The sequence below is a fragment of the Monopterus albus genome, unplaced genomic scaffold, assembly GCF_001952655.1.
Source record: "Monopterus albus unplaced genomic scaffold, M_albus_1.0 scaffold113.1, whole genome shotgun sequence".
NCBI classification, from domain to species: Eukaryota; Metazoa; Chordata; class Actinopteri; order Synbranchiformes; family Synbranchidae; genus Monopterus; species Monopterus albus.
This window is the reverse complement of record NW_018127993.1, coordinates 1,197,457-1,219,817: the sequence shown is the minus strand read 5'-3', so window position 1 is coordinate 1,219,817 and position 22,361 is coordinate 1,197,457. Positions and strand designations below refer to the sequence as shown.

The 22,361-nt window shown below is 39.8% G+C and overlaps 1 protein-coding gene across 1 annotated transcript in view; it reads right to left on the bottom strand.

The window, feature by feature from the left end:
* LOC109966549 (receptor-type tyrosine-protein phosphatase delta) overlaps positions 1-22,361 on the bottom strand; it is a 322,783-nt gene that overhangs the window by 150,269 nt on the left and 150,153 nt on the right. Inside the window, 1 exon segment of the mRNA XM_020611458.1 lies at positions 21,674-21,721. The gene's annotated coding sequence lies outside the window, so the exon portion shown is untranslated.

Here is a 22,361-nt window from a genome sequence, read left to right as displayed (position 1 = left end):
ACACAGAGAAACATTAGCATTCAGTTGCAGTTTTGGTTCTGGCCAACTGATGAATGTAAGTTCAGTATCCAGCTCTAACGCTTTTACGTGCTCCAGTTTGTCCACTAGCTTGAATAATCTAGTTCTGTATGTCACTTGGTGCTGGATTTATCAGACCTTTAATGGTGAACAGTTATCTGCTGTAGATGAAAATGTCTCTCTGACCGTGCTAAAAGTACACTATAGCAGTAAAGACTGAAACAAGGAGCAGAAAGATACTATAATCCTTCATAGAGCTGAAGTGAACTTAGAGTCATAACTGCTCTCCATGGGTGTGTCACTGTGAATGGTCCCTTTCTCATTACACATTTTCGTTTGATCTGTTGTTGCCATATTGATTATAGGTGCTTTAAGCTTTTAAATTCACTGTAGAGTAAGTATTGGCAAAAGGTTTTCCATGGAATAGGATTCAGCTTTGTAAGCACTCAGGTCTGACTCAGAATGAGAATGATTCAGAATGAGCTATTTATTTCCCAATGAAAGCTGCTTCTTCAGCTTTCACTGTGATGATTAAGAGAGATCGACATTTTCAATTTTCTGTTTCCTGCCTTTTTTGGGCTGTTTGAGTGCACAGCAAAAGAACAGCTGTTAGCTTCAGCAGGGTCGGAAAACAGGCGGCAGAGAACAAAGAGGGCAGCATCTGCCTCTTTGAATCATGGTGTTTTATTATTCATCAGTATCATTGTGTGGCATACCACCAGCAGAGCAGATTTTCTCTGTGTATCTCATATAGTTGGACATGATAATGTGTACTCGTTAAGTAATGCAGATGTGCGGCTTGTTGAATGTTCCCTCCTCGACATGAATGTATACTACAGAAATAACCATATTTTTGATGGTGTTCACTTTCCCCGTCCTGAGACGTACTGCCATATGCAATATAAACTTCTTAAAGCACGACTTACTGTATATAAGTAATCTGGGGTATGTAACAGATGTTATCTTTCTCAGTGCACTGTACAAGCAGCTTTCCTGACATCCCAGCCCAAGTAACTGTTGGCAAATTTGGCCATTCACAATAGCCTTTCAGAGTTGTTTAATGTCTAGTAAAGATTTTTCAGTGACAGAATGGGTCATGGAGAAGCATGGGGCCCTTTCTTGCTTTCACTAAGGTCAGCAGGTCTCTGTTGGTTTATGGCCTATTCAGCTGGGAGCTGCAATTAGATTGTGAAACCATGTATCATATTGAGTTAGCCACCAGCTTCAGTTGCCCACTAGTGCTATACATCACCCTTGCTTGCACCATGTAGAGTATTTGGAAGGCCACAGTCGACCCACAGGGGAGTCATTAGCTCATATGTAAATATGAGGAATGGATGCAGATTTCACCTTGCCTGTGTGCACTGAGAGCTTAGTAGCCTGGAAATGACAAACAAGGGTCATATAGCCCAGCCACTGCAAATGCCTTTGGTTATTGCTGCTGTTATGATCCTGCATGATAATTGGGCAATAGAAAACAGTGGGGCTAAGGAGACCAGACGAATACCTGCCATGCAAAGAAATTTAAATAAACAGCAAAAACAGCCTGGAATGATGACCATTTGCTTTTTACTCAAAATAAATGTACATAGGATTAGGCAGCAAATTTTTGTACGACTGTGTTACTTGCTGTCCCTCTGAGGAGTTACTCATGAAAGTCTGGCCCCATTTTCATGTGGTTTTGCATTTGTATGGTTTTTGAGAGAAGGCATACCCTGCTGTGGTGAAATAGTTTCACACTGAGATCAGTGGAGCGCATGTAGTTCGGTGAATGCTATTGTACATTCTAACTTTTGCACAACACAGGAGATGCAACAGCTCATTCTTCCTCGCTGGGGCAGAGCGAGTCAAAGATGGAAATGTGGGTATTCAAGCATGGAAACCCTGACCTCAGTTGGCAGGTCTGAAATTATAGAACAGCCAGCAGTTTCCTTTTATCTAAAAGAATGTGAAATGTGCATTGGTTTTTTATTTTAACTTTTTTTTTTTAACAGAATAAGCGGATACAGGGCTTATTATTAATTATTGTGCTTGTAAGAGCAAACATGACAAGAAACATCACAGATAGTGACACATGTAGTCAGAATTCCCATCCTGGCTTTTCAGACAAGATCATGAGCGATACTCTGATAATATTTTACAGTTAGGTCAAACCGCAGCAGGTATTCCAAGCAGAAAACAAATTCCAGCTGATACACATGAGTGTATACAAAGTACAGATCCATTTCAAATTATGGCAGTCAGCAAAGGTTCCAGGTAGCATCTTAACGTGTTGGAGGGAAATGTGAAAAGTTTAGAGCCAGAAAATGTTGTGTGACAAGCAATACAGTGACACGTGTCTTTTTGAGAGCATTACTGTTCTGCCTCCATGTCAGTATGTGCTACTGTCTATGGCAATTACTTGTGGCATCACTGTGCACTTTGTGAATAATGGAAGTGCTTGTTTCATATCTTCTGAGCCTTCCAGCGTTATAGGAGGTGGAGTGTGTGTGAGTGTGTGTGTGTGTGTGTGTGTATATGGAGATAGAGTGGGATAGAAAGACCACACAAATCACCATAAACCAGCAATATAAATAATGACTTGGCTTTTTAATATATAAATATACTTGAATATCAACACCGTGAGAGCAGCTCTGTAGGAAACTAGCTATGCACAAATCATGTTTAGCTGCAAAACCAAAGAGCAAGAAAATGCTCGATCAGTTCTTATAAGCATTTCAAAACAGTCAAGAGGAGCCAATGTGTCACACAGCTGGGCAGATATTCATTTGCCCTTGTGCTCTATGCTCCTGGGGTAATGAAAAAAAAAGAAACTGGGCTAGCTTTGTGCAGTTTGAGTCGTAAGCCATCCAAGTGGAACGTGCCGAAAAATAATTAGCACAATAACATGGAGAAAAAGGAAATGCAACTTGAGGAAATCAGCTGTTAAGGAACATCTGAGGCTGCAACAAGCTGTGCTTAAGCATATGCTGCTCCACTGTTTTCAACAATGCACAATCTTCAGTCTCCACAGGAGAAATGCCTCTATTTATAGAGCAGATCCAGTCATTCAGCTTTAATTGTTCCTCAAGATGGACTGTGGCCTTGTTGTTTCAATCAGGGCTAATTTCCCAGATTTCATAAGTTTAGTATATTAACTTAATCATAGATGTTTTTTATTTATTTCCATACATAAAGAGGAAAAAATCAAATGTGTGGGTGCATCTGTAAAATCATTTAATGATGTCAAGTTAATGAAAAACCTGGAGACTTTGCAGACAAACTGATTGGAAACTCAAATGTACCCACAAACACAACTACAGTTATACATCTTTGGGTTTTTTATGACCTCACTCAGGAGGAAAAAAAAAAAATCAAGAGGTCTGTTTTACACATAAACGTGCCTCAAAAAAATTCCACTTACTGAACATTTTTCAAAACATCTGACCCACACCACCATGCTCCTCCTCATTGTAAGATGTAAAGAGCTGGTGCCATAAGATTCAACTTAACATTCTTTTATACTCTGTAATGATATACTCTTGGCTACATGAAGTGGGAAAACTGCTGCTAAAAGATATCCTGGCCGTGTACTTAGCAGTGTCGGTTCAAATGGCACCACTGTCAAGACCGTGAGATACTTTAATTTATCACCCCAAAGAAGTTCATCCAGTGGTATTCAGAGACAGTATGTTGAACCCCACCTCATATAGTCAGGAGTTCATAACAGTGAGTTGTAATTATCTGTACCTATACAGTCCTCCCACTCAGTCTATTCTGTTGGGGCTCGCCGGAATCTGGGGCATTTATACACGAAATTAAGGTGTAATTAAAATTGGTCTGGTGCGAAAGGGGCTGAAAATGATTATGTTCATTTGCATAGTGCACTCTGTTTTTTATGCTGCCTCCACAATTGCAACGGGCTCCAACACATTTTAGAAATCCTTCCATTTTTTAAGCAAAACCCAAGCTCAGGGATTATCAGGAAAAACAGTGTTTGTGTGTGATAACATTTTGCATCCTTAATGTAGCTCATGATAAAGCAGAATGATTGACAAGCCACTGTTGTTACTTAGTGGATAAATTCTAAATATGCGACTCCTAGATGTAAAGCATCTAGCAGATGTTTATCTCCTGAGTGAATTACCATCATCTTGTTCAAGATAATATTAGAAAATGTCAGCAATGAAACAAGATTCTGTTCAGGATCTGATTGCAACACATTGAAACTGGAACTTTGAAAATAATCATTAGTATTCAGCTTCTTTTTTCACAGGCCCAACGTTATCTAATTTGCTCCACTGGGCTTGTTTTGAAGCATATGGGGGACTATTATATGGGCTGCAGACCAAGGAGAAAGTCATTACTTCCCACATTATCACTGGCAATGCAAGGAGGAAAAAGTGAGTGCTGTCGCCTCAGTCTGGTAGCAGGCTAAAGCCTCAGCGCCTCGTCCAGCTTGTAAATGGACCCCTGTTGGCTGATACGCCGTTGCGTCCTAAGCCATCCCTGATATTTGGTGAAGGGATGTCACAACTGCTCCAGCTGTCACCGCCATAGCTGTTCACTTTCCCCTTGAGTGAGCAGAGCTGCCTTGGCCCTGCGGCTTGATGGCCTGTGTATGTACAGTGAGAGCGTTTTCGAGTGCAAGCATGCAAGGATACTGACAAGGTGCACTAGCAATGCAGCTTATTCCAAGATACAGGAATATAAACAATTTTACACAAGTAAATTGGCAGCCGCAAGCTAGGAGGCTGTACTGCTGCATGTACAATTAGGGTGAAGTAAAACGATGTACCTGCTCAAGATTTCATTGTGGTCTAGAAGGGCATTTCAGCGAAGCTATGAAGAGAGTGTTGAGTGCTCTGCTGCTGAAAGAGGCTTTCTAGGGTACATGAGGAAAAAAGGGCTGCTGATGTATGCTGGTACATGATTGATGCTTCTCCTGTTTGGCTTGGGCAAGCGTTTACTTTATCATAGCACTCTTCACACTGTGACTGTGTACCTCTTGAGGTCTAGGTGTCCAAAGTACTAAAAGGGCCGTATTGATTGCATACCGAAACAGTCAGTTATGATGAATGGACACTCGCTAAATCAAATTCGGAGATTAATCGGCCAGCGGTGGTGTCATTAGGGCTTTGTGATGGGTGAATTAATATGGTGATTAAATAAGAGGTTGCTACTATGTCACCGTGTCAGAGCTGACAAGCTGACCCCAGATCAGCTGGCAGTGGAGTAAAAAACACTTCATCTTGTACCTATAGAGTATCTCTGACCCTTGGCACTTATATTTATCATCTGGAGTTTTCCTTACACGTGTATGATGGAGTAGTCCATCAGCCACATGAATAGAAACGGCTCATACTGGCTTTTCGTTTTTATATTTAACGGGAAAAAGGAATCCCTGCGTAAATTCAGAAAAGAACATGACAGTTGTTTTGGGTCCAACACAGCAGAATGTGAAAAGACTATGAGCTGTTTTCTGCATCTATATTGGTCGACCTAATAAAAGTATTGTTGACTGGCAGGAAAATGCAAATGCTGACAAAATCAGTGCACCCCGCTGCCACATCCACAGACACTAGCAAGTAGATTTGGCTCATTTCACAAACAGGCAATGCATATACTCCCGCACATGTATATGCACACTGTAACACAGAGACAAATCTGTGATACACGGTGTCCATGTGACCCTGATGCTCCATATGGTCAAGAGGAGGGCAGAGAAAATAAGCACACAGCTCTGTGGGTGACTGCAGCTTGGCAGCCAGCAAAGCCCCGAGGTCCACAGTGTTGCAGCAACATAGCCATGGTTGGTGTAGCTCGCTTTTCAATACCGGTGCTCCTGTCCTGCTTCATATACTGTAATGTAGTGTGTAAACAGTTGTGAGGAAACAACACCAGCTCTTAACTGAGCCAGATTTGTTACATCATAAAAGAAGCAGGGCAAACAAAATATGGATAAATCATGCACACAGTGTGGGGCTATGAGCACAGGGCTCCCACAGACTCGACTGTAAAATGATCTTACAGAGGAGTAAGAGCGGCTGATTCATGGGAATTGAAAGTAAGGGAAATGTTTTACAAATGGACTTGACAAAGATAAATATTATGTCAGCACATGGATGCTTACGTCTGTTGAGCTATGCAGATAATTTTGGTTTTATTTGCTCAGGTTTTAAGACATCTGTCTGTTGGTTTTTTTATTTCCAACTAAATGCAAAGGCAGCAAATTTAATCTCGGTTTCTGTGCTCACAGCATTGATATTTGAGAGTTCAAAAATCAACAATGTGTCTCTCCATAAACATTGTGCTGTTCACTCTGGATAAATCACAGATCTTGCTGTGATATTCTTATTGGAATTACTTTCTAATGTTAATATACTTTCTGTACCATGTGGAATAGAAACTGTCGAACTCAGTCAAAGTGCACTGATGCAAAGATGGCATGAAAATTTGAGCTGAGACTAATTACAGCATTACCATCACTCCAAGGTGATGTGAATGGCTTCCTCTTTGCTTGTGAATAACTAAATAGTTGTCTAAATAAATGAATATTCAGTCATAACCTGTCAAATCAGCTGGTGTCAAAGCTACCAGACAAATATGCTGTACAGTGTGTTCCAACACCCCGTCCTTTATTGAGTGTGATGAGCGCCCTCTCCATTGTCAATAGGAAAAAATGTTCCAGTTATTTTTTTATTTTTCAAAATGCATGCAGCCAGTAGCAAAAGCTCTTAGGTCTTTATGTAATTTGTTCCAATGTCATTGCCTCAAACATTTTACAGGGTTGATGTTCAGGTTTGCCAGTGTGCACCATATAGTGTGTTCACCACAGACAACTTTAGGACCTGCCCCAATAAAAACCCGTAAATGTTCAGATGTGTGAAGCAATATTTGTAGTGTGTGACTGGCCAGTCAGATGTGGCCATATCTCTGAAATGGTTTCCTAATTTGAGTGGACAGGTCCACCACCGGGTCACCCATCAGCACAGTCATGCATTTTGTCCAGGAATAAAGCTGAAATCAATTTCCCTTGGTCTCTCTGTGGGGCCTTTGTATGCCCTTGTGTTTGTGCCCGATGGAGCACTTCATATTTTCTGATCTCTTTGTCCTTTCTCCAGTGAGCATATAGCTCCCATTGAAATGATAACTACTTTTCAATCTGTGGTCAAAACAACTTGGCACACTTTTCAAAACCCCAGTTGCTTTCAAAGCACTAAACAACAGTAACCAGAGAAATGAATTTGAGGCAATTGTCAGTGTCGATCTGGGTGAAGGGATGGTCAGAAATCATCCTAAGTGTTCCTGAGGACAATTTCTTGTGACCTCTCTGCTGGTTGGCCACTCATGTCTTTGCTGCATGGTGGTTTACAAAGTTAATGGGATTATATAGCACACTACAGACAGCTACCTGTACCTGTAGCATGATATTGTTTGTTTGCATAACAGCTCCACTTGGAATGACTCATCCACAACTCTGTTTTTAAGTGTGTGCAAAGTTGATCTTAGCATGTAACACAGAAGGAACAAATGGAAGCAAATACAATCATTTTCAAACTTTGTCATATGCAATTGTAATTCAATTACTATACCACCAAGGCAGCCTGGAATCTGTTGCAGAATGCCTTGTTACGACTCAGTGCTTTGGGTAATGGTGTTTTCTTTTCCTGGGAAATGAAATATAATACCATTAAATGGAGATATGCAAAAGGAAGTGTCGACAGATACATCTTGGGTGCCTGCTCAATATGTTTGTGGGTCCTGAGTGGCTCCCCAGTGACAGAACCAGCTCATCACTGAAACATCTAACTCATGGAAATCTGGGGATTTGACTCATCTAGTCTTCTTAGAGATTTATGGTTGTAAGCTGGAGACAGGAGCAAAGACAGACAATCACGGAAGATCATGACAAATGAGATCTATTACCAAGGATTTATTGTTAAGATGTCAAGTCTTTCCGAGGGTCACAGATGAGGCTACAAAGCATTCCTAGTAATCCATGTGCATAAAGGTTCACATGTTAAATTTGCACCTGTGCAAGGATAAAACCATCTTTGAACATGGCTGTCAGCTGTGACTGAAATGACTGGCAAGCGACAGCCAGGACTTTCAGAATTTTCACTTAGCCCCAGAGATAATATTTGCCATGGTCCCGCTGCTTTTAGCTCCAGATAGTAGTTAAGAGGGACTGAGGAGGGGGGAAATGAAGAGGAGAGGCAACAGAAAAAGCTTTGATGTTGTCATGCATGATTGTGCTGAGGCATCCTCAGGCGTGTGTCGAGTGTGTTGATTTAGTGAGTGCTGCAGAAACGAGAGTACAGATGGCTATTGGTGCTATTTGTGGCCGGGCTCTAAGAATTGGACTTACCCCCAAAAACATCCTTTATCTTGGGTGACACTTCGAATAGTTCAGACATGAGCATCAGATTTTGTTCCACAACTGGATATATGCTTGTGAATTTCCTCTGGGGTCGGGCTGGCTGTTGTTAGGAGGTTAAGAGCTCTTACAGGATTGGCCGTGCTGTAGTATTGGCCTAATGTTAAATGTATCTACAGTATTTCACAAAATAGTTGTTCTATTATAATGCATCTCATGTTTGAATTTAGATCAATGTGATTATGGACCTAGAGATAAGACTGATGTTCCACAGTTTAATCAGAATTTCAAAGGAAAGTATGATGTCAGAAAAAAAACAAACAAAAACAAAGCAATGCCATGCAATAGCTTGGCAATGAGAGCTAATTCTGGTGGCACACATGAGGTCTCCAGATGTTCGGGTTCAGTCTGCCTACAATGCAACAGCAGGGCATTCCAAATGCCTTGCAGGATTCTGCACCTGAGCTTGGGACTGGAGTGCCAAGTGATATGGGGGTGTTTTATTCTGGAACAGAGCCCATGGATCATGCAAACAGGCACTTAGGCAAAGGTGACAGATGTTTCCCTATATCAGAGGTGAGAAATAAATAAATAACTGCAAAATGCAACAAATGAGTTGCATCCCCTCCATGTGGTGGACATCTGCGTTACAGATTGCCTTTTATTGTGGTCACCTTTGTTTTAGTATCAAGGAAAGATTTAGTTGTTAAATATGAGCTCTCGTCTGTCTGCCTTTGAAACAGGAAAATACAGTATTTGGTGTTTGAGGTAAAAATTATGTATTTTTCATAGTGCTTAGGTGTTTATGTACCTGTGCATGTGTGTTAAATGACATTAGACTGAAATAGTTTTCTTAGAATGACTTATTCCTCACCATGTTCAAGCTGTCAGCTGTTTTAACATCTTAAATATATTTTAGTATCCCAAACAGGCTAAGTTCAAATTAATTTAAGACATGAAAACATTTCACCCTGTTGTAACCAGAGTGATATGACCTTAAATTAAATTCCAGTGATGGACAAATTCAACTTGGAGGACTCTAAATTTTAGATAAATAATTTGATGGAAGGGAATCCTTTATGTTCTGCCTTATTTTTATCATGTTCTTTATGCGACACTGTAGAAGCAGCCTATTGTGCATTACACTTGCAAGTCATGCACATTTGGCTAAACACAGCTCAGAGGCATAATGTAATCAGGGAAGCCATATTCAGAATGCCCAGCATTTTGGAAAATGGGATTCAGCTCATTCTCATCAAACCCCTGGAATGAAATATGAAGCATTTTTATAGTTGTGGTATTAGCCAGAATAATATGCTCGCCAGGTGAGTAATCACACTGGCTGAAAGTGACAAGTCATTGTGTTGAGCCATAAATAAAATGGGAATGAGACAGACGGAAATTATTAGTGTCCCTTTAGGAGGGTGTTCTGCTGTTACTGTTCTAAAAAATATAAGACTAGAGCTTATAAATTTAAACTAGAGCTGTTTGGCACTATCACAGTTGTGATGACACACATCCCCAAACTCTTTGATGGATGTGGTCCACTAAATACAGTGAATGTGGAGAAGAGTTGGAGGAAGCCAGCTGACAGAGGAGTCTGCTGGGGCAAGTCGCAAAATACCCTGTATTGTAAACAGTTGTCCTGCTAAAAGCTAGAAACATGCCTCTCTTTCTACTGCCAGCATTATCGATGGTATTCAGACCTACAAGCTAATAACAAGGCTAAATTCTACAGCCTTCCCAGCAGCTCTGCATGGCTGTGCTGACACACACCAGGTCTCTGAGCTAAATGCTAAAATCAGCACACTAACACACAATTACAGTGTGAACATGCTAATGTTATGTAAGCGTCATATTTACTACAGTATGTTCACCATTTTAGTTATTGCTTTCTAAATGCTCCTAACTACCACAAAACATATGTGAGAGTTGAGGCTGTAAGGCCATGCCATTAGTTTGGCAAAGCAGAGTAAAACATTACATTTAAAATTCACCTTATTGCATTGGTTTACATTAAATGAGTCCTGCTGGTTTATGGTGTTTACAAGGCTTCCTAAGAACCTCATTTAGTACTCTTTATTTTCCACAAAATAATAATGAACACAATACTGTACACACAGTGGCGACTAAGAGCTGTGTATTTTCTCTGAACAGTCTGAATAATGTTTTATCATTAAGGTTTATAATACTTGTCATTCTGCTCATATAAGGGATGTCTCTTCAGGAACTGGAAATTCAACTTCCCACCATACAAGGGGCTACGTCAAAACATTTGTACATTGGCTTTCAGAAATAGAAAGACAATGATTTCATCTTTGATGGCTGCATTTGAAAAGGCCACAGCCTTCAGAGTCACTGCTTTATAATGGAAAGACACCAGTTAGCCTGAATTAGTGAACCCCATCCACAAGTTCAATAATGGACTCCCTCCATCCTGTTACTTTGTCAAAACAACAGATTGATAGGAAAGCTATATGGGTTCACGTCTTTGAAATGCCACAAAGGGGCTGCTTGAAAGAGGATGGATTATTTCTTCTTTGAAACTTGTGATTCCACACCACTAACCTGAGTCTTAAACTGGTGGATGATGTCTGATATCTCCTTTCAAAATAAAAAAGGGCACCTCTGTCACACCAAAGAGGTCAAATAAATTGAGTGAATCCAAAAGAGCAGTAATGCTTTTGGTGGAGTCCAATTCTTAAACTAGATAAAGTGCATCGTCTGAGTAAAAGGAAAAGCCTTGTTTCTCATTTTCCGGAGGTTCTATTCTGCTATGTCGGCCTTATCTTCCATCCACAGCCAACTGTATGGTCCAACACTGCCTTGATACAACAAGTGTAAGATAAACTTGACAGATCAACTTTTTTGATAGTCACCAAACCCATAAACAACTAGAGCCTCTAATCTGATAATCCACCAATGAAAGATTAGGCACAGGGAGTAATATTGTGTTGTCACTCTTGCTTACAGGGTCACATGGGCTTTAGCTGCCAGGGTTAGATGTCCCCTGGCAAATCCCAGGAAGGTGTCACATCTCAGCAGGTGACTTGCAGCGATAAGGCCGAGCTCAGGGGGTAAATGGACAAACTGCAATTATCACAGGCATTAATGAGAAGCCAGAAAACTACATGAGAGTGACAGGATGGCTTTGTGATTAGAGACACCTCTGTATCCTAAAGGTCACAGATTTGATCCCAGAAATAGTCGGTGTGTCTATCACTAGCTGATACTGCGAAGTATCCTCAAGCAAGACGCTGAACTTGGATGTTTGTTTTTATTTTTTATTTTTAGTATGTTGGCGTTATAAACATACTGTAATCTCACCTGCAACCTAAATGATAGAAAATGTTCAATATCAAAATCTTTTATTTATGCAATGGCACGCATTAACACGGCTCACGTCGCCTTTCTCTGCTCTACTGTCTGCAGTTGTGCTTCGCTGTACATTTCTGAACCTGATATTAACCATCCAGGCAGCTCCTGCATATGCTCACTGCTATCTCACAAGGAGAGCCAGGGAGTTGGAGTAATTCAAACATTCTTCAAACTGCAATTTATTTTCCCCGAGTTGTAATTATGGTCTATTAAAATGCAAATGATGTCAATGGCAGAGCAGCGCTAATCACTCAATGTCTGTTTATGGGCAGTACAGCCACATTAGAGAGAGACTCACACTGTGGAGACTGTGATGAACAGAGATGCTCGATCTGTGAAGGATCCAATAAATTAGACCCATTTTATAGTGTGCATTTTCTCAAGGAATTTGAAAGGTAATCTTGTCACATCATATAATAATATTCATGTTAAGTACAGAAAGTCATATGAATCTAACTTTAGATGTTGCGGACACGCCGTATCTCTATCTACAGCACTCTAAGAACTTGTATATGACCAACACGTAGTTTCTGTCAACTGTTATTTATTAAGAGATGGACACTAAATATTACTTTGTTTTAGCTACAGACACACTGAGATCTCACCATGTACATTATTAAAATAATTTAGTGCTTTTATCACAACTCGGTCTCAATTTTCATGCCATGTGAAACATTTATCTACTGTGCATCTTCCAGTAACAAACATAAAAAAGGAAAAAAAAATAATATTAATGAAAAATAGTAGTTAAATTGTATTGTATATACTTTAGAGCAGCATTTATGTGAATATTTTGAAATAAATTGTACATCACATAGCAAAGGAAAGAAATGAAATGCTACATGCTTTCACGGGCTTTCTCAACTAACAAACATATACTATGTAAAGAGCCAATTCTGTCTGTGTGAATTATAACAAAATGTGGCTCAGGAGGTAGAGCGGGTCGTCACTTAACCGGAATATTATAGCGGCTCTGTTCCCGGCTTGTCCGGTCCACATGTTACAGTGTCCTTGGTCAAGACCCTGAAAACCCAGTTGCTCCCGGTGATGTGAGTGTTTGGGAGTGCGAATGGTTGAATAGTATGAAAGCACTTTGATTGTGCTGTAATGCATTGAGAAGCGCTATACAAGTATGAAACCATTTAACTTGATAACTAGAGACATACGGTAAAGTATTCTGTACCGTATTAGTATCTTACATGCTTTGGTTTAGTCCATATAAATATTGACTGTCATTATTAAAAATGCTACACATAGTGTTACAGTGAACTTCACATGGATCCCACTCCATACATTTAACATATTCTAATCAAATTAATGTAGATTGATGTGTTCAAACTATAATTGGATAATCAAAATAACATTTTGTATTTAATAACACAGCTAATCAGCTATGCAAAGTATAGGCGGTTATTTTTTTGCTAGTGAAAACAATATACCATTGCTGCCTTTGACTACTGGCAAATGTACAATTTGTACTCTACAGGTACAGGTAAATATATAGAATCAAAAATTCAGTTTTCAGTGTTTTATTCATGAGCATGAATACATCATGCATGTTAGTGTTGTAAACAACCTATTGCCTCATCTTTTTTCTGCTTCACGTAATTTTGGTGGAGCATTGTTTTATCCTGCACATCCATATGTTCTGTGTTCCAATCAGTTTTGTTATGCCATTACATCGAGTCGAGTCGGAATTAAAGCTTATCTATAGTACTGTTAACCATATGCTGTGACAACAACCTCCCGTCCCTGTTATCTGAGGGTTAGCTGCTGATGAGATGTGGTGTCATCAATGATCAAAAACCTGAGAACTGTTCACAAGCCTGCAGCCCAACAATGGAAAACTTCCACTGAAATGATTACAAAAGCTGCATGGCAAATATCTTGAATGGTACAGTATGTAAAATTGCTTAGATAAGACATTAATTTGACACATACAGTAAGATACATAGTGTGTTTCTGATGGGGTAGCTGTGGTTCAGTGGGTAGAGCGGTCGTCTCCCAACCAGGTGGTTGGAGGTTCGAATCACAGTGCCTGCAATCCACATGTTGAAGTGTCTTTGGACAAGATACTGAACCCTAAAGTTGCCCTTGATGGTTAGAGCCATCGGTGTAAATTGGCGCCCCAGCTGGCTGCCTTGGTTCTGTACCGGAAACTAATTCCTTGTGTGTAACATACTTGTACAAATAAAGGTGATTATTATTATTAGATTCTGCAAAATACGCTATATGCTAACACTACATGAGGAAAAAAAAGCTCACCCTCTTAACTTAACAAATGTAGAATGTGCTGGCCACCATAGTGGAGTGCTTTTGCAATCACTGGTAAGAGGATTTGTGAGAATATAAATAGCACTTTCATTAGATCAATACTGTCGTAGCTTCTTCAGCTCACATTAAGAACACAAGCTGGGTAGACACGTTGGACTGGTCGGGCACATACTGTAGCGTTCTGGTTGATCATAAGGGGTGGTGTAGCTCCAGGGTGCAGTCTCCAGCCTGCTGATAAATTCATCTTTCTGACTGTCCCTGTGGGAGCTTGCCAATGAGTGAGGGGACATTGACTTTTCATTAAGAAGATCACTGCATTGGAAATTGAATTTATTTTGGTCTTAAGAACATTTCAGAGCTGTTTGCGATTCAGCCCGAAGGCTGCAGAGGGATGCCAATACACCGAGAGCTGATGGAATGTTTTGGTTGACTAATAACGCTCCCCGGTTCCCTCTAGTAAAATACATACAGGTGTCAAGAAACAGCATGCAAAGTTAGACTCTGCTATCATTACTGAAGAAAGTCTGCTATAGTTGTTCTTTCGGTAAGTTGCTAGAAGCAGAACCATATACAGTACTACACATATACAGTATCTTGAAAAGTTCTATCGTTTTACCAGTAAATACAGTCATAGCTGTGGATATTTTTTGAGTCAAGGCATTTTGCAAAAAATAGGTGTCATCATTCAGCACTAAGGACTTAGTTGTCCTGTAAAATGCATTAATTTAATAGGCTCATTACATTTATAAACTATATTATCATCCTCTGCATACATTTTAATTGCACTTGGATTCAGTGTTATTTATAGACTGTGTTTTATCTCTTAAATTCATGAAGGTTCTTTAAATTTCAAGGGTCACCCTCCAGCACTGTACCTTCCATCTGTGTAAAGGTTTAAAATTTCATCAAGGTGAGCTAAAGTGTTTACCCCATTAATTTATTTTGGCTAAAGCCAGAGCTATGACCCATAAAATGAGCTAAGATAATACTGACCTTAACATGGGCTTCTGCACATGGAAGTAATTGCTAAGGCTCCAGATCAATCAATATTGACTTGCTAGTTTTTCCCCCTTCCCCACCCACTATTGCCTGAACTGAATGTGTAAGTTGGGCTTTAGATGGATGGAGAACATATCCTGATAGTTTAACCTTTATCTAGCCAGCATGTTCACTTCTCTGTGCAATTATAGATTTTTGCCAGTCAAGCTGTTTTACAGAAAATCTGTTGAGTGTTAAGATTAGAGAGTACAGCAAAGCTAATTGTGGGCTGTGTGTTGTAGTTTAACTGTCTAAAAGAAACCATCCATCCATTATCTATAGTGCTTATTCCTGAATAGGGTCACGGGGGGGGGCTGATATTGGGCGAGAAGCAGGGTCCACCTTAGACAGCTCGCCAGGCGATCATAGGGCTGACATGTAGACAAACAACCACACACATCCACACTCACTACTATTGGCAATTCAGAGTCACCAGTCAACCTAAGCCGCATGTCTTTGGGCTGTGGGATGAAGCTGGAGTACTTGGAGAGAACCCACGCAGGCACAGGGAGAACATGCAATCTCAGCACAAAAAAAAGGGCACCTGGTCGGCCCGGGCTCGAACCCAGAACCTTCTTGCTGTGAGGTGACAGCACTAATCACTGCCCCACTCTGTCTAAAAGAATTATAATCATAAAATAAGATCCTTACTTTGGACAGTATAAAGCTGTGTCTGTGCATAAAGCATTACAGTCATATGGAGGCTTGTGTCTTTTGGCACATATCACACCAGAAATGAAATAGTTGATATTGAGCAATAACATTTCAACAATAAATTACTGTGAAAACAAGTATGGAATGCACCTGCCCCCACACACACGCACACAATCATTGTGCACTCTAAGGCATTTGATTTGTCTTTAATTTTTCAAGGGAGGGCCGCAGACTTAGCAGGCATTTCCATCTTGACTTGATAAATCTCACAATCTTCTCTTTCTTGCCACACTGAAGTAATTTATTTTCTATCTCTTGGAGCTATATTTTCCAGTTCTTTCTTTTTTTCTCTCTCTCATACAACCTGACAAAGGATGCCACAAGGGATGATAAGAAGTCTGAAACCTTTGCACTCCTCCTCAGATACAAGATTTACTTTGAAAATTTTTTAAGAAATAAGTCTTCTTAAAAAAAAAGTTATTGTTATAGCTTAATCTTTATGGTATTATTTTAAATAGTTAAAAACATTAGTGATTACTGTTTAATCTGAATATATAAGTACATTTAATTCACAGATGACTAAAACTATCCACAAAGCTAAAACACACACTGTAGAAATGCTTCCTTCCACATGAACCGCCAGAAGACTGAGTGGAGCCGCTACATACAGAGGTCTACAAACAGCAAATCCTGATTGTCACTCAAACCTATTGTCATTCCCTGCAGCTAAACATTCATCATTCACATGTTACAAATGTGCTCTGCTGTGACTCAAGATTATGAGGAGCAAATTCAAAGCATGAATGTTGCAGCTTGAAAACTGTGGTTTCTGTGATTTACAAAGCGGGGTTGTATTCTTTGCTGCAGAACCAAATTACATGTTCCTTGAGTGATGGGTAACAGGATCCTTCTGGTTATTCAACTCGCCCTTAATTTGAATTTGATAAGATTTCTTTTTGAGACATTGTTAGGCTAATGTAAATTTGGAGGGCGGACCAGAGCCTACAGCTGGCTTAACTTTGATGAGGTGTTAATATCTAATATCAAAAGCAGATAAAAACCCTTATTAGCCCCAGTGGTCTTGCTAGAGTGGGAACTTATTACACAGAGGAGATGAGATGAAAGCAGATCAAGTAATAAGACTGCTGCCGGCTTTGTTACATGTCTTAAAGCTTTCTGATGGGGTCAACTTAATTTTGTGACTTAAATGCTGAGGGTTTACAAATGTAGACAAGCTGACATTGTTTGAGAGATCTAATTCACACTCATATTTCATAGACCGCAGCATCTGGGGGATTACAGTGTCTCGAGCCAGAGGCAGTTTGATAATCAGTTGTCATTTTAGGAGTGGTATGCCCTTCCCAACGTTGGCAGTTTCTAAAGGTCTTCGGTTCAATCAAATGTTTGTGAGATTAGTTGGCTACACTCCTTTCGAGAACTGTTTCCGTTCGGGTTGGGGTTCAGTGTTTGCCTTTAGGCTTTGATGGTAAAGCACTTTGAAAATATGCTCGAAGAAGGAAGAAAGTTATTGAGAAGTAAACATAGCCACGCTTTGCTGCCATTTTGTGATTAATAAGGAATAATACGCATTGTATGGGAACTCAAACTGAGATGGTGATATGGATTAAATAAGGAGACTGTCTTCTAAATTTACTTATTACAGCAAGTAAATTAATCTGAGTTTTATACTTATTGCTTTTCCAGTAATTTATAATAGGCAATGCCATTAGTAATTTTACCTCTCTATATAATCGCAGCCTTACCTACTCTGCTGACCTGTGAGGCATCGTAAACTACCTTCCTAGACCTCCCCAGAAAGCACAAAGTAAGCACACTGTTTGTATGCCACTAATCAATGCTTTGGACTGAGAGGAATGAGCTTTTGACTCAGTGACTAAGGGACGGCATCAATACAAAACGTTCACCCTTAACAAGTCGGAAAACACCTTGGGTTCCAGCACTATGTCCCATTGATTTCTGTTCACCTCGCCGCGGATTCTGTAGCATTTAGACATTTAATTTCCTTTCAAGCAAAGTCATTAGACAGCCAAGCATTTAATTAAGCAATCACAGTGGTGCAATCTGAATGATTCACTGTCGAAATGAGGGCCAGGTTGGCATTATTGTGCCTGTGCAGTTCCGAATGAAGCTTCTTCTGAAATTTAAGGTTTTAGGGTAAAATGAACTTTAGGAGGACGGCAGGCCCTTCGTTAACATTGTTAAAAGCTAAGAAAAACACAAAAAACTGTTTTTGCATTCACCCTCAACAATAACACTCTTAATTAAGTGTGAAGGATCTTTTGAGATGGAAGGAGCGAGGTTTTCATGTCTGACCTATTTCCCCTGCAACAGAAACATTACTTTAGAAGCATGGGCACAGATGTGTCTGAGGATGTGCTGGGGAGTTGTTCTCACCTCGGCATGCCTCTGTGAACAGGGAGACAGTTTATTAAGTCTGGATGTAGCCTCTGTGTGCTTGGTTTGCCTTTAGCCAAATGAGCCCAGACTCAGTGACACTGAATCTCACGAAATGTTCAGTCACTACTGCTTGTTATGGATTTCATAATGAACTCTGGATATCTGCAAATACAGTACTTTGTTCCTAATTCCTGTAAATCATTTGAACCATTGTCCTTTTTTTTTTCCAAGTTGTCATTTGCCGTGCCGTGCTGTATCAGCACTGTTTATCTAAAAACAATTACCCAGAAAAATAGGAAAACAATATTTTGCACTTTGTGATTCATTCATTAAACAGTGCTATCAAAACATGGCAGAACTCCTGCAGCCAATAGAATATAGACAGTTAAATTCATGTCCCATTGAAGCAGTGTGGACAAACACTGTGAATGAGCTTATGGTCTCAAATTACAAATTGCTTACCAATTTAAATCTCTGGTAAATGGAGAATTAATTTCATGGCAGGTTTACTGACACTGCAAAAACCTAATGCAATACAAATGCTGTGTGGTGCTTAGCCGTCACCGCCTCCACTGTTCTGTGTGATTTTTCTATGACTCTCCTTCTTTTCCTTTGTAGTGGCCAGGTGTGCAGGATGCATGAACACCTGCAGCTGCACCTGTGTAGCTTGTCACAGTATGTTGGTCTCCCAAAGCCAATTGTTCCCAGTTATGTTAGGATGATTGCTACAAGTGCTACTAACAGAAATTGTTTAGATGTTCATTCCCTTTACAATTTTATAAGAACAAAACAACTCAATGTGTGATGTGATGCGGATGATATTTAAAGCAATACATGCAACTTTTTTTTGTTTGTTGAGGACATTGGTACTGTTTTGTTTACCAATTAAACAAAAGATACATGTCAACTAGTGAACTTTGGAGGTATGAATAGGTGGATTTTGTTTTTTCTCAATTTCTGTTGCGAGTCTTGAACCCATCACAATTTTAGATTGTTTAGATTTTGTATTACTAGAGCTATTCCAGGGCTCAAATTTACTCTATATACAAATGTAAAGACCAGAGATTGTGGAAGCCTTGTTTGATAATGACGCCTGCTTTTGCATTTTAAAAACTAAAATTTTCCCAAACTTGAGCTTTGACATTCTAAACTCTGACTACAGATGTTAATCAAAGTCAAAACTTAATCCAGGCATGATAAGATCCTCTATTTAACAGGCTCATTTTAGCGGGGGGCTCGTTCAGGTGAAATGAAGAGGAACTGATTGCTTGTGGTGATTGTGCTGATTACATTTTAAATTTAAAACTTCCCTCATAGTACATGGTCCTGAGCAGTTTTGTAGACAATGACATAGCAGGTTTAGTAAATGCCAAGGTCCCTGCAATCTCACATACCAGTGGGGCAATTCTAAACTTCATTTTATTTGCACTGAAGTTATAAAGGCGAGGTTACGTGGACACTGCAAGTGGAAAAGAAAATCTCCCCAGGGTGATTCTTTTTGTGTTTTTGGCACTAAGTATAGTGTACACATTCTGTAGCAACAGAATGTGTACATATATCCGCTTTCCCACATGACTAACTCCTTAATCCTGTAATTGGTAACATTTTTAAAATGACAGTGCATTATCTCCACCAGAGTTAAAAGCTGCATTATTTTGTCAGGGAAAAGCAATTTTCATATTATTCAGTTTATGTATTGCCACAGCGACATTAATCATCAACGTGTTTTCCAAGTTTAATAAAACAATCATGTTTTGTAGGAGGGAGAGCTCAGCATTCCTGACCTTCTCTTATTCAGACTGTGGGCAGAATTCACAATGACTGAGGTCTGTGCTGCAGTTTCCCTCCTAGTCAAAATATTTTTGATGCCACTGCTGCAGCTATCATATCAGTGACATTTGAAAATGTGCAATGAAATGCATTAGTATCAAACGTGGCATGCGATAGCATTAGCATATTGGAAGGGGATGTTTGCAGTTGTGTCCATGCCCTCTTGTGGAGATGACATATCATGCACATCTATATATAAAATCCTCCAGAGTAACGTGTTGAGGGCAGCATTTTACATGCATGGTAGGCATTCAGTCCAGTCACTGTGTTTAAGAATGAACTTTGTGCTAATGCAAGATCATCAGAGTCCTGAGACTAATCTGTGCTGTCAAACCAATGTGAAACACATTTTGGCGGCAAAAATGGGAGACTCACAAATCATTTTACAAAATCAGAGTTTTCTGAACTTTTGCATCCCAGTGGGTTTAATATTATGGCACAGATATGCATTTCAATCCAGAAAATCACTGTTCATCGTTTTGCATTTCTTCCAATCTGTTCCCCAAAGATCAGTGTATTGATGTGACACTACAGATTAGGGGCTGGCGACAAACTTACTTTCCCACCGTGTGCTGCAGCTGAGAAAAGTTAACTGTGAGCAGGATTTTTTTCATGGTTTATGAGACACTATCACCTACTGAATAACCATTTACTGTATTATTGGGGAGGAAAATCAATGAACAGCACAGATGAAGAAACATCACTCTTGTGCAGTTTATACTGTAGCTAAAGAAGGGTTGTCTTGGTAGAGCACTACAGCAGCTTACAGTATCTGTATCACAGTAAATGGTCATAAAGTTATCTTATGAGCATGAACTGGCTTAAATCCAGACTCTCTTGCTGGTTTTATCAGTATATTGCTGCTGCTTTTGCTCAAAGCAGTTCCTCTTGAACTCTCCCCACACACAGTAACTCTAAGGAGGGAGGTAGTCTGAGGGTGTTTTCACATGTAGTACTTTTTAAATGAACCAAACTAAGTCCACTTAAAGTAGACCAACAAACAAGGGACTCGGTTCTTATTGCGTTCACATTGTGAGTTAACTTGAAAGCGAACTCGGTTCTCTCTCTGGTCCAACTGAATGTGTTGCGTAGTCTGATTCAGCAGTGGTACAAAACAAAGCCAACATGTAGATACAAGAAGATTTAAGCAGTGATAGGCCATCAGGTTTATGATGTTTTATTTTCCCACGTACTGTACAATATGTGAGTCTGAATGTGGGTTTGTATCATACAGTGCAGGTCTGCATGTTTCAAGTGAGGATAAACTATTAAATAATAGCACATAAATATTGATACTTCGTTTTAGTGGCCCATAGTGTATGGTGCTGCATTAGAGACGTAAGATTTATTCGATGAATGTGACAAATCCTACAGTAAATATCAATCAGTTCATAATGACAATGTGGCATGTTTGATGAATATTAAGAACCCCAGCTGAGAACTGCAGCCATGCACAATAAAAAGCAAAAGCTGATTTTCACAGTTTCTCAAAGCAGCTTGCTGTTTATCAGAGGGGAAAAACCAACAGTAGTGATGCCACTGTGGCCCTCAAACATTCAAACTGTCCTTCTCACATTACCATCTTAGCTTCCTTGTCCTCATCACCTACACAATTATTCAAAGTTGTTATGATATCCACTATAAAACCATATAGCTCAAAAGATAAACCACAGAGAGACAAGTGAACTCCTTAGAGAGACCTACCTTGAGGTTGAAGGTGTGAAAGTCATGGAACATTCTCTCTCCTGAGACCTGTGACAGAGCAGGAGGGGATGAGACGTCAGTCATGATTAGGCCACAGTGCAATTACAGAGCAGCTCCTCTGACAGTGATTGATCAATGAGGAACTCCCTTAATGAAGACAAGGACTCGGAGACTTCCAGACGCAAATTGGGAAAAGTAAGAAGTGGGAATGGAGTCCCAGATTGCTAAAGCACCAGGGGGATCATCCCGTCTCCAGCGGCATTTGGCCATGGCAGAAATACAGTATGCAGGCGCATGTCAGTTACAGAAGCCAAACTAAAGTAAGACTATCAAAAGTTAGGAAATGGTGTTGTTGTTCATCATGCCCATTTTCATGTTTTATTCTACTGTGCTTCATAATTCTAACCAAAATTTTGTCAGCTATTTCTTTAAATCAAAAAAGTCTCAGCATGAGAATGAACACTCAAATAGTTCACACATTTGTTGGAATATATTTTACTGTGTGTTTAATATCATCTGGGTTGGTATCATCCTTCTGACAGTTTTTTGAACGTTGGAAAGGTGTTTAGCTTAACCTTTAGCTTAAATGATACCTGTGAGTGAATTTAACAAAGCTGCGTAATGCTGGTTTAATTTTGAGTTTCTTCATGAACTTAACACCCTGTGGAATGATATGACAGCCGGTAGA